This window comes from Narcine bancroftii, chromosome 1 (assembly GCF_036971445.1).
Source record: "Narcine bancroftii isolate sNarBan1 chromosome 1, sNarBan1.hap1, whole genome shotgun sequence".
Lineage (NCBI taxonomy): Eukaryota > Metazoa > Chordata > Chondrichthyes > Torpediniformes > Narcinidae > Narcine > Narcine bancroftii.
Genome location: NC_091469.1, coordinates 36,562,953 through 36,577,348, shown reverse-complemented (window position 1 = coordinate 36,577,348; position 14,396 = coordinate 36,562,953).

The window sequence follows — 14,396 nt, the reverse complement described above, 5'->3', positions numbered from 1 at the left end:
AACGGATGACCAGGTAAGGGTCTTTCAGAATTTTTGCTGCTTTACTGAGGCAGTGAGATCTGTATAAATCCTCCAAAGACGGAACTGCACAACCGATAATCTTCTGAGCCATACTGATGACCCCTTGAAGGTCCCTCTTGTTTGTTGTCAAGCAGCTAGCAAGCCAGTAAGCCAGCACACTCTCGATGGAGCAGCGATAAAGCACATCAGTAGTTTCTCCTGCTGTTTGACCTTCTTAACCATCCTCAGGGCATAGAGTCGTTGTTGTGCCTTTCTAACTACTGCGATTGTATTGGTTGTCCAAGAGAAATCTTCAGCAAAGTGCGTACCCAGAAATCTGAAAGCAGTGACCCTTTCCAGTCCCCATTGATGTATAATGGGTCTGGAACTATACTGTTCCTCCTGAAGTCTATTATAAGTTCTTTTGTTTTTGAGGAGTTCAAGACGAGATTGTTCTGTGAACACCATACTGTCAGTCTTTGGAATTTACCCCTGTAGGCTGTCTTGTCTCCTCTTGAAACAAGTCCAATCACAGTTGTGTCATCCACAAACTTGATAATAGTGTTGGTAGAATATGTGGAGGCACAATCATGGGTATAAGGAGAGTAGAGGATGGGACTCAATACACACCCTGGTTGGGAGCTGGTACTGAGTAAAAGGGTAGAGGAGAGATGAGTGCCAATTTTAACAGTCTAGGAGCAGTTTGTTAGAAAGACCTTAATCCAGAGACAAATAGATTTGGAAAATCAAAATTTAGCAAGTTTTGTAACCAGTCTGCCCAGGATGATGGTGTTAAAGGCAGAAGTGAAGTCTATATAAAAAAATCCTTACATAGCTCCCCTGGTGTTCAAGGTGGATCAGTGCCGTGTGAAGAGCAGTGGCAATGGCATCCACTGTAGACATGTTTGCCCTGTAGGCAAATTTATGTGGATCAAAGGTGGGTGGGAGGCTGGCTTTTATATGTTGCAAGACCAGCCTCTCAAAGCACTTCATGATGAGTAATGGAAGTGCTATCGGATGGTAGTCACTGAGGCTGATATGACATTCTTCTTTGGTAGTGGGATGTTAGTGGCAGATTTCAGGCAAGGTGGGATGATGGATTTAGACAATGACAAGTTGAAGATCTTTGTAAAGACCTTGAAGAGCTGGCATGCACACTCCTTCAACACCCATCCTGTCACGCCATCAGGGGCAGTGGCTTTCCTTGGATTCACCGCCTTAAGCACCCATCTCACATCATACTCCTGCAGAGTGAAGACATGGCTGTTGGAGGCTGAGTAAGGTGTTGTGTTTGTTCCCGCTCCCTTCACCTTAAATTGAGCAAAGAAACTATTAAGATTCTCGACTAGCGCGGTGTCACCACTGGTTTTGTAATTGGTGAGAAGTTGGATGCCCTGCCACACTCACTGTGGGTCATTATTAATGAAGTGGTCATCAATTCTCTATTTATAAGCCACTGAACATCCCTGATGCCTCCCTTCAGGTTGGCTCTAGCAGCACTATATAGTGCACTATCGCCAGACCTGAAGGCAGTGTTACAAAACTTAATAAGAGTTTTGACCTCCTTTGTCAGTTTGGAAAACACCCAAATACATTTATCGATGGTGACATTGCAAACAAAGTTCTGTATATAACAGAGTACAGCTGATGTAAACACCTCCATATCCTGATCTTCAAAAAATGTCCCAGTTAGTCCTTTCAAAGCAAACATGTTGCCGCAAGGAAGCTCCTTCCAGCCATGTCTTAACAGTCCTTGGGTTGAGCCTTACTTCTAAGGAGTGTGCATGCTGGGATTAAGAATATGGATACGTGATCTGATTGGCCCAGGTGTGGTAGCGGTATTGACCTAAAGCCATTCTTAACATTTGAATGGACTTTATCTAGTGTGTTTTTACCCCTGGTAGCACATTTAATATGCTGTTCAAATTTTGGGAGGACTGCCTTTAAATCTGTGTGATTAAAATCTCCAGTTATAATGCAAGCTGCTTTGGAGTAGGAGCTCTCTTGTAAATTTATAGCATTGAGATGATAGCCTAAAGCTATGCTTGCATTAGGATCCAGTGGAATGTAAAGAGCTGTGATTGTGATGATAGTAAACAGGCGAGGAAGCATACTGTCAAGTACTGCAGCTCAGAAGAACAATGGCTGTCTATGATGTGTCGGTAATGAAGGATATGCAGGTGAGGGTCGAGTTGATAGAGGTAGAGGGAAAGCCACGTTGTTCGAAGGTGGACATCTCTGATGATAAGGCATGGATGTCCTCATCCTAGGTAGAGATGCGATGGAGGTGGAGGTAATGAGAGAATGCAATGGAATCCTTATAGGGGATAGGGTGGTAAGAGGTGTAGTCGAGGTAGCTGTGGGAGTTGGTGGGTTTATAGAACATGTTTGCTGAGAGGTTCTCTCCTGAGATAGAGACAGAAAGGGAGAGTGTTGCTAGAGATGGAGCAACTGAATTTGAGATCAGGGTGGAAGTTGGCAGGAAAGTGGATGAAGTCAATAACCTCATCAAGGGTACATGAGGCAGCACCAAAGCGGTCATTGATGTAGCGGAGTAAAAGTTGAGGGACCTTGGCTGTATAGCTTGTAACATAGATTGCTTCACATAGCCCCAACAAAAAGGCAGGCATAGCTGGGGCCCATGCGGCTACCCATCTCCTCACACTCAATAATTTCTCCTTTGACTTATCGCACTTTCTGCAGGTTAAAGGGGTAGTCATGTGTACTCGAATTTGGCAACTCTGTTCTTCATATATTAGTACACTGTTTTGAGTTATTCTTCAAAATTCAGAAAATTGTTCAAAGAGGATGCAGAAAAGATTAATTAGAGTGGTTCAAGGGCCAAAGAATTTCAGCTGCAAGTTTGAGTGGAAGAAGCTGGAGTTGTTCTTCTTGGAGGAAAAATGTCTTAAAGGAGATTTGGTAGAAATTGGTAGACAAGATAAGGGTCTAACCTCTAGTGGAGATGATTTATGGATCAGGAAAGTGAATATGTGAGAGGGAGATAAAGAACAAAGTAAGAGTAATTTTCACCCTGGGCTGACTCCTTGTAGCATGATGGAAATATAGGCATGGTGCAAATTGATTTGTAGGACTACAAGAAAAGATAAACAGAGAATGGTTGAGATGGGATTGATAAAAATAGAAGAGAGATTAGCAGAGGAATTTATATATATAAATGGGATTCAAAATTATTAACCCGGGTTAAAGAAACACCATTACTGAAACATTGATTATTGTTTGGAAAAAAGATAAATGACAAAATTGGAATAAAAGGAAGTCTATCACCTAAGATGCCTTTAATTCAAAACCAACTTGTATCATTTTCAACAGATAATCGATTTTTAATCATTTGTTCAGTAAGGGTGTTAAAATATTGAAGATTGTTATACATAAGGCCGACATGGCCTGTTTCCGCTCTGTAAATGGTTATATGGTTATAAGGTCAGTTGTTGTCTTTTGAACAATTGATGAACAAATAAGGAATATTTAGGAATACTGAGGGCATATTTAAGGGAAAAGTTAGGTTTAGAGATGTGGTTACCCATTTGTAGTGAAGTGTAAACTCTTATTAGGAGAGGAAATACTAAGAAATTTGCTTCTGCAATATATATTTTATGGCAGAAGGGAACTATTAAACAAGGAGTGCATAAATTTAGACAGAAATGGGAGCTGGACTTGAATATTAAAATTGATGAGCAAAGATGGTTAGATTTCTGTCAAGAAAGCATGACAAATACTATTAATGTAAGATATAGATGAGTTCACCATGATTTTATTAACAGTACAAAAATTGAATAGAATGAAATTAGAGCCATTAGATCAATAGTTTAGGTGTGGTGAAGTGATAGGTACTTTCTTGCGTTCAACTTGGTCATATTCCAAGGTATAACCTTTTTGGTTGGAGCTAGGGATCTTCTTGGAATAAGTATTTCCGTACATCCAGATTTATTCTTATTGGGAAATATAGAAGGATCAGAACCTAAGTTGAAATTATCAATATATCAATTGAAATTTGTTAAAATAACATTAGCTGTAGCAAGGAAGTGTATTGCAGTGACTTGGAAATCAGATTTACATTTAGGCCATGGGAAGATGGAATGCAGAAATTCAAAGCTGTATTCCTGTAGAGAAATTACATATAATTTGATAAATAATTATTTTATATTTTTGCAGATTTGGAGCCCATATATGCAAACTTTAGGTATAAATATGTAGAAATATCCTTCCAGTCTCTTGAGACCTGAATTAACCTTCTTCCTTAAAATGAAAATGACCATATAAAATCTGTTAAATGCCAGTGTGTGGGAGAGCGATACCGAGCAAATAGTTCTTTTACTTTTTCTTATTTTTTAATGTAACGAATGAAAGATTTTCAATTTAATCATCTCTTGTATTGTATCATGATTTAATAATTACATGTAGGGAAAACTTTAAAATGAAATATTCCAAAAAAATTAAAAAGATGGGATTGTTTATAATGAGTCAGTGTAAATCTGAACAACCAAGTGACTTCCTGCGTCCATGATTCTGTGAAATTGTTGTTCGCTGCTGAATCTTATCAGCTGAATTTCAGACTATACAAAACTGAAAGAAAATGAGTAAATAAATAAGAACATTGTTAATTGAAAATATACAAAGTGCCTCAAATTTTAATTTGTGTCATTAAAATGCTGAACTACTTTTTTCTATTTAACAGAGGCATATAATTTTAAAATATATCTTAGAGTAGGCTGAGACAAACAAAGTAAGTTGAACTGCCAGTGTGAATACATACCCCTGAGACAAAAAGGTACTTAAATTCATGCACAATTTTTTAATCAAGCAGCACTACAGTGTGTTTGAATTTTGAATGCTAGTGGCAAAGCTTCAACTAACTTTCAGGTGTCTTTATATCCTATATTGAATGAACAGTGTCAATATAAATTGAGTCTCACTGAATTACTGTTGGGATTAATTTCAAACAAACCTATAGATAAATCTTAAAATTTACATACTTGGCAAGAGAACAAGCTGATTTTAAGTGAATTGATAACAGAAACCCAAATAAAATCCTGAAATTTCTACTGAAATGGAACTGAACATATTCAGATCTAAATAATATTTTCTGCTTAAACTTATTGAAAAATGATTACTTTAGTTGATAATAAATGTCATCTTAACATTATCGGGTGAGATGCTGACAAACAAACAATATATGGAAGTATGGTAAAGGAATTGCATGAACATTGATCTAAGATTTGAAGTTAAATTGCACCATGGCAGCTGAAGAATTTCTATTTAATAAATTAAGTAAAATGTAAAAATGCTGGTAAAAGAAATATCACTGTTATTGCTATAAAATCCCACTAGTTCACAACTGAGGATATCTACCATCGATTTTATATGTGGCTCCAGAACCACTAATGTCACAATCATTCCAAAATCTATGAGATATTCTCTTAAAAAAAAACATGGCTTCCCCTCTACTGTCATCAACTCACCCCTTAGCCACATCTCCTCTACATCTGCACTGGCCTTGTATGACCCAAGATGCAATAAGTACAGGATTCTCCATGTCTCATATTCCACTCCACCAGCCTCCGCACCCAACATATTATCCTCCACAATTTCCAACATCTGTAATGTGATTGCACTACCAGATACATCTTCCCCTCTCCTCCCCTCTTCATTTGCTTAGGGACCACTCCCTCCAGAACTCCCTCATCCACTCATCCCTTCCCACTAATCCCCCCCCCCCCCCCCCCATGGTATCTATTCCCATGACTGCAGGAAATGCTACACTTGTACCTTCACCACCATTTGGGGCCCCAAGTAATCCTTCCAAGTGAAGGAACACTTCACTTGTTAATCTGCAGAGGTCATCTTCTGCATCCGGGACTCCCATTGTGGCTTCCTCTACATTGAAGAGACTGGACGCAGATTGGGAGATCATTTTGTTGAGTACCTTTGCTTGGTGGTCCACTGCAATAACAGGGGCATTTCAGAGGACAACCATTTTAATTCCTCACACCATTCCCACACTGACACATGTCTGTCCAAGGCCTCATGCACTGTCAAACTACCCATAAATCAGTGGAACAATGCCTAATATTCTTTCTGGGCTCTCTTCAACCAGACATCATTAACTTCTCCAATTTTCATGAATCCCCACCCTTGAGTTTCTCTTTCCCCATCTCTCTGTCTAGTTTCCTCCAGCTTCCCTTCCCACCCTTCCCCCATTTACTTTTCTCTCTACTACTCTCTCACCCATATTCATCTATTTATTAGCCTGTACTTCTCCCCCCCCCCTCCCCCTTGCCCTTTCCTCCTTCTTCTCTTCTCTTATTCAACGCCTGTCTGCATTTGGTTCAGACCTTGAGGAAGGGCTCAGGCTCGAAACATTGGTTACCCTTCACTTCTATAGATGCTGCGTGACATGCAGTTTCTCCAGCGCTTTCATGTCTTGCATTGCCTCTGCCTGCTTGGTTCCGGGGCCGCTCGTGATGGACAATACACGCCGGCAATGCCAGCGATGCCCATACCCCTTGAGCATCTTGTTGCTTCAACGAAGGATGAGATTGCTTGCAAGAAATAAATGTAGGAGTGGATGGTGTCCAATTGACGCATGATACCTCGGGAGCATGTCAGTGTTTGCGGTTAGAAATGTTTGCAAACTGTTTATTACGCCCTTGCTGCCATTCACAATATTCCAAGTTTTCTAGAAAGTTCCACTGAAACGGCCAGTGGTGAAATATGAGGCAAGCATTGCTCCCCGGGAAGGCATTGCCACAGCGGGCAACGTGCGGCGGCAGTGCCAGAGATCGACACCTTCAGCACCTGAGCCGAGCTCGGAGAGTCCGCGCCGTCTCCCAGACCCCGCGCAATGAACAGCGCCTGTACCTGCTGGGCACCAGCGCAATAACAGAATTGTTCAGAAGCAACACAAGGCAAGCGGTGTGAATCCTGCAGTTAAAACAATTGCAACGACTCCCTGCGCTCGTTGGCCCGGTTTTATTTTAAGGATAAGATTTCGCACCTATCTGGTTAAGTTTGTCCTGGTGCATAACCACGGAAAGGAAGGTTTGGACTTACTTTTGCAGACGAGAAAGAGCAGGGAGATTGTCAACGTAAGCAGCATGGTCTAAGATTCCCTTCGCGCTCGCCCTGGCAAGTAGGGGAAACGGGACGTGGAGATGCGCCCACAGAGAGGGGCACCTCCAGTCTGCAGGCAGCCGTGCTCAGGCAGAAAGCGAAAGCCTCGACTAGGAATGGGGAGTGGAAGCAAACCAGAGGGACAGAGTAGGAGGAAGGAGAGTTGAAGGGCCACGACTGTCTGACTTTTAGGTTTTAAGGTCTCTGACTGATGGATGGATAGGCACGATGGTGTTCCACCTTACTTGGGCTATAATTCGCTGTAGTCTGACCACTGTTCTCTGCATTATTGCCTGACTCTCCACTTCGACTCACGATCGGCTGAACATTGCTTGTTTTATCTCTGCACCTGACCTGTAGGCTGCTTCCAACAGTGGCTTATCCAAAAACCCGCTGCGTTCAAAGATGATATCGACCACCTGTGGGCACAGTCTCCTGGTCCAACAATGCCATAACTTCAAAATTATCATCAGACTTTAGAATCTTGGAAATCTGAAATAAAAAAAAAACAGAAAATGCTTGAATTACTCTGTTGTGAGGCAGGATCTCAGAAGGTATCAGGAGTGGGTAGGAGAGAATTTTTAGTCAATTTTCAGTGGAAGAGAAGTGAGAGAGGAATGGTAGAGAACAAGAGTTGCTGATAGCACCATGCCTAGGTTGGCAATGGTCATCCTTGCCAGGCCAGATCTCAAGGGTTGTGGGCTCTGGAGGTGCAGTGGACTAGCCACAGGGCTCCAGAGCTGGAGAACATTTGCCAGCCCAGAAGGGGAAGCCAAGAAAAGAACCCTATTGTGTTGGGGACCACAGCAGTGGACCAGCAAGAGGCTCTGCGATTGAAGGGCTCACACCAGGCTGTGGATGCTGGCGACCAGTATATGGAGCCAAGTGTTGGGACTGGGAGGCTTCCAAAGGGCCTCAGGGACAGATTAGCTTCCTAATCTCATCAGGGTTTTGGAACCAGGGGCTGAGGAGGATGATTTCCTTGAGCTTGGTTTGTTGCTGGAATAAACAGAAGGCCATGCAGATATAGGAGGCGGCAGCATGGGAGGAGGAGATGATATCCATCAAGGTCTCTGAAAAGACTCTCTTCTGCTTTTCTTTCTCATCTTGATAAAGGTGCTGGACTAAAAGTATCTCTTATGTGCCTGTCCAGGTCAAACAAAAGAAAACAAATTTTGTGTCCATAAACATGGAGGAATCTTGAATCTTTTCTTTTGAAAGTGGAAGTGGCAGAGACAGGGACGATTTCAATATTTAAGACATTTAGACAGGCACATGGACAGAAAAGATTCCAAAAAAATGGGCTAAAAGTTTGCAAATTAGATAGACAACTTGGTCAGCATGAACACGTTGATACAAAAGCTGTATTTGTGCTGCAAACTTTATGACTCTGACTCAATACTTTGTAAAACAAGCTGAAAGCGAAGTCCTATTCTACCATAAAGGTTTATTGGATTAAGTAGTTAATGAAGTATTAAGACGAACCTTGCTTATACTGCAGGATTAAGTAGTCAAGCATATTCTGTCATCTTTCATTACTCAAGGATTTAAATCCCAGTTCTCTCTGTCATAAGCCATCTTTCAGTATCAATATATGCTTCCACATTTGTGGTGTTATTAATTGGACACTTTTTAAATTTATTTTTATACTTCATGCTGAGTTCACCAAAGCATCACGATGTGGATAAATGTAAAGTAGCCAGATTCCTCAAAATTCCAAGGAGTATTTGGGAGCAAGGTAACTAATGCACACTTTGATCTCACCCGACAATCACCATCCTAAGTGCTCTCCAGCAGTGGGTAATTCATTTAGAAATGTTACCTCAAAGATGATGAAAATACCTGACACCTCTAATGTGGAACTGAACTTCTTGCTTCCGCTTGTAGAAGGAAGCACTCTGTTTTCCATCATCTCAAGAAGCACATTTGGTATTCCTTTATGCAAGAAAATCTCACGGATGTGTTCTTGGCATGTCAACAAAAAAAGGTTTTATCTGATAATTCAATTTGATTTGTTAACTAATCACAATCAGCTCTTATTTAACTCTTATCATTTATTTCATTGTTCATTGATTTTCAACAACTTAAAGCAAAGTTGCTAAAGATTAGCATGAACATGTAAGAAATTTTTAATTATAAACATCACAAATGGAAAAAAAGGACTTATTTTACAGACTACTCTATCACTATAGCTTGATGCTTTTTCCAGATATTTTCAGGTTCTTAGATATTAATCCTTTTCAGCTGGTTAATATACTGTATTGGGTAATCTTGCCTCACCATCCATATCCCCTGCAAAGCTTTTTCCATCTAACCAATCTTCTGGCCTTCATTATAATGATAGAATCAGGGGGCACCATTTAAGGTATGATTCATGGCAACGGGGCAATTAATGAGTGTAGTGTTCATATATGATTACCTCATCACAGACCTGATGTAAATGAAGTTGCTGCAGTCAACAAAAGAGATGGCAGTGGAGTTGGGTCCCATCCAACTCCAGGTGGCTCTAGTATAAGCTGTCATTAAATGAGACTTCCAGGATCTGACATATTGTGTTTAATGGTCTAGTTGAGAAAATGGAAAGCAAACAGGCTGTTGTCCATAGGAAAGGAGATGCAAGCTGGCTGATTACATGGAATGAAATGCTCACAATAAAGATTCTGATTCCCATTATTCTGACTGGTAGAATCACCCATCCTATATACATGTGTAATAAGCGATACCATGTAAATGTCAACCCCCTATTTTTGTCCCAAAATATTTTCCATATATCCCATGTGGGATCTCCCACTGGAGATCCTGACGGCCCAACCGCAGACCCTTGACTTGGTCACTTGGTCATCTGAGCTCCTGATGCTCCAGCTGCCTGCCCATCTGAGCTTCACAACCCCTGGGAGCCCACCCATCTGAGCTCCCGATGCCTCGACAGCAGATTCTCGCGTAGGCCCTAGCCACCCACTCATCCATTCCCAACGCCCTGAATGCGGACTTAACATCTATCAGAGCTCATGATACATTGAACAGGGACTTACCATCAGGTCCCAGCCACACGCTCACCCACTTGAACTTCCAATGCCTCAAATGATGCAGATATATACCGCAGTCAAAAGTAGTATGTGTGTAAAAGTCGACCCCCTAAATTTTACCTTAAGAATTGATCCACAAAATTCGACTTACATGCGTATATACATTAATTGTTCAGCCCAGAATGCTATGTCATGGAGAAGTTGGGCCAAAGGGTCTATATAATTCTATTTTGCAATGGTTTCACCCATCAGTTATAGGAATTAATAGAGTTGAATTATGACTTCATGTTGGAAAGCCATGACTTGCAATTATGGAGAAATAATTATAGCTTTTTTCAAATATAATTGTTCACTGGGAAGCAAGAAATCTAATCTAGGCAGCATGGTTGGTGTAGTGGTTAGCACAACTCCATTACAGTGCCAGTGATCGGGACTTGAAGTTCGAATCCTACGCAGTCTGTAAGGAGTTTGTACATTCTCTCCGTGTCTACATGGGATTTTCCTGGGGGTTCTGGTTTCCTCCCACTGTACAAAACATACTGGGCATTGTAGGTTAATTGGGTGTAACTGAGAGGCATGGGATCATGGGCCAAAATGGCCTGTTACCATGAGGTATGTCTAAATTTAATTTTTTTTAAAATTATAATGGATATGTTGTGGATGTTACAAATTCTGTTATGGACCATGGACTGACCTTTTGGACTATAGACTTTCATTATAAAGGATGGATTTCTGCTAAGAACTCTGTGCAATTTGTGGTGCAGCTTGGAACTTTCGAGAACAAAGGGAGAATCCAGCTATGAAACAGAGAGCAGCAGTTGGAACGGCAGAGGACAGCTGGAGAGCTGTGTGAAATGTACATGCCTCATAAGTGATGATTCGTAAGTTTACTACATTGCAACCTCAGTCATTTCTCTCTCGAATGTTCAGTATGATATATTTTATTATCAGTTAAAGAACTAAAGAAATTGATCATTGAACTTTGAGATTGAATTCTGTGGACTGTGTTTTTTGGACTGACTTACTTGACTGACTGACCAAAGGTGTTTGGGGATTTTTCCTTTTTGACTATTGTAATGGTCTGGGTTTTTCCTCATACACACTGTTTATAAATATATGTTATCTGTATATTTGCTATAGATACTTGCCGTGGAGTTCATTGTGTTAAGAAATTATAGTGTTCATAGTCATTAATAAATATAGAGACAAAATTTAACCCTTTGAATTGCATCTTCTGTGGTTGGTGGTTTGAGATGTAACAGTTTTCATTTGAGATTCAATCATTGTCCTCATTTCCATTGCCTCATAAGGTTGTATTTATTGCCTGTGCTAAGCTACCATCAGCTTATGCGGTTTCTGCCTGAGTTCAAAATCTCCATTGAAAATGAGATACTTGAGGGTAGATTGAGGTGTCAAAACTCTCAGTTGACATGTCTGTGAATTTGAGGTGCTTACTTTTCCCAACATTCCACTATATTTAGCAGTTCTTCACTCCCTTGGTAAATTGCACTGGGAGATGGACTATCTCTGTCTAGAGTAGCTTGCTGTTCTCCTGAATAGAGTCACTCCTAAGAGGACACCAAAGCCTTCAGCTATAAAGCTGCAGTTATGTGGGATATGGCCTCAAACTTTGGGACAAGTCTGGATGCTTGTTTCTTCTTTATCCACCTAAAGACTTTTCTTGGCATTGGGCAACACATGAATGTTGCCCTTCTTTTGAATGTTAGAAATTTTCCTCACATAATTGAGTCACAAGCAATATAATTGCTTTTGCCTCATTGCTAGCTATCCTGGACTGCAGCAAAGCATAGAATAAGGGGAATGTATCAAGCAGAGAAGCAGTATGTGAAACTTTAGTCCATTTCTCCCACCACAGACATAAAACAATAATGCATAAATTGTGACATCTTTGTATTGTTGATGTATGTTGCAACATAGTTTATGTTCTGTTGCTATTTACTCCCCGGATGTGTGGCCCAGTAGGTCTTAAGTACTGCTTAAAAGTGAGGACAGTGATGTGAAAGGCAAAAGCAATCTGGTCCCTTAACCACAAAGTGATTCATTTTCAAACATTAAAATATTTATCACATGAAAGTATGATTGTTGGTCTGAGGTGATAAACAATGGACTGAAGTTTTTTTTTGAAAAGATTTTTAAATATCTTAGTAATTTTAACCCCTAAAAGAGGGAACAATCCCCTCACTATTTTAAGTGGAATATTGTCATAGATAGGAACAGAACCATTTAAGGGAAAAGGTTCAATTTTGTGCAAATTAAGCTTGTAACCTGAAAAAATACTAAAGCTTGATAATAATGTTATCATAGCAGGTATAGAACATTCTGGATGTGAGATATATAATAACAAATCATCAGCACAAAGTGGAAGTTTATGATTTTTGTCCCCCTTTTGAATGCCTGAAATATTCTCTGAGCCCTGAAATGCAATAGCCAATGGTTCTAATACCAGGTCAAATAATAAAGGGCTAAGTGGGCAACCTTGCCTCGTGCCTCAAAACAATCTAATAGGACCAGATCTTTGATTATTAGTAGGTGCTGAAGCCTGAGGGGATGGTAGATCAATTTGATCCATGATATAAATTCTGGACCAAATTTAAATTTAAATCTTTTCAAAATTTCAAATAAATATGGCCACTCAACCCAGTCAAACACTTTTTCTGCATCTAAATCAGTAACTTTAGATGGTGGAAAGTAAATTATATTCATTAAATGTCAAATATTAAAATGTGAGTATTGATTTTTAATGAATTCTCTTTGCTCTTGGAGATAATTAAAGGTGAAATATTCTCTAATCTGATTGCCAGAACCTTTGAAAGAATTTCAGCTTCTACATTTAATAAAGAGATTGGTGTATAAGAAGCACAATCTATCCGATCTTTATTTTTCTTAGGTATCAATGAAACAGAGGCTTTATAAAAAGTATCAGGAGGCCTACTCTTGGACAAAGCATCTGATAAAACTGTTAATAATGGAGGAGCAAGTAATTGGACAAATGATTTATAAAATTCAACTGAGAAGCCATCAGAGCCAGAAGCTTTTCCTGATTGTAATGTTCCAATTTTCTTTGGAAATTTCTTCTAATAATATGCCAGTCAGGGGAGAGCTTCAGAAGTAACAAATCCTTCAGAAAATTATCCATATGGATATTATCGGGGGAGGGGGATAATTTGAACTTTGAGGGAGAAGTAAAACTTATAATTCATGAAGAACTCCACATTCCAAATGGGAGACTAAGGTTTCAAAAGCATGCCCTTGGAGAAGTTGTGGGATCCTCTATACTGTGCGGGGATGGAGAATATGAACATGACCCCTAGAAAGCTCTATTAAGGCCCCTAGCTATGTCTAGCCAACTTATGGAAGCTAGCTAGAAGCTTCCTTACAAATGCACATTTGTCAGTAACCCTAACCTCCAACTCTCAAGCTGCAAATAAGCAACTCCCAAGTGCTGCCATGCTACTGATGCTCTTTGGAAATGCTATTGGTCACAAGGAGAAATTTTGGCAAAGTGATGACAATGAGAATTTCAGAAAAGATGTGTGTGGAATCAATGAGCATCTTGGTTTATAGGACAGCCGTATTTATTTTTTGTATGAGAATTCTATTTGAGATTCACACCGTAATAACACAGGATACTACAGTGAAAGATTGGTCCCATCCCACTGAGCCACTCTTGACTCATTGACTTTGTTGGCACTCTGGTATCATGTCTGACTCCAGAGAAGACCACTAACTGTTTATTATAAACTGATTTGTTAATTGCTTAATACCTGTATTGAGAATTTACTTCGGTTTTTAGACCACTGAAGCAAAATTTAAATTGATCTGGCTAACTCAGCAGCCTGATCTTGAGACTCTGAAGCATTATGGGTCAATTCCCCATAATGAATCTTTTAATCTTTAGATTTGTTTTTACAGTAAACTAGCACTGAAAGTGATCATTCCAGGTTCAGCAGAATTCATTACCAGACTCCCTGCAGTCAGCTTTGAAGAAAGCCAAAGAAAAATGACAATGAGACATTTTGTGAAGGAGGTGTTTGTGAATTCTCAGCCTGTGTTGGTATCACAGGAGGCGTTAGTTCCATGATATCCACACCTGCTGTTTGAGACTATAAGGATGAGCAAAGCTTTCATGCCATTTTCTGCATTAACCCTATTTCCCTTGATTTTAATTTATAAAAATATTGTGATCTCTGGTTAGAATTTTTCTCTGTCCTGAAT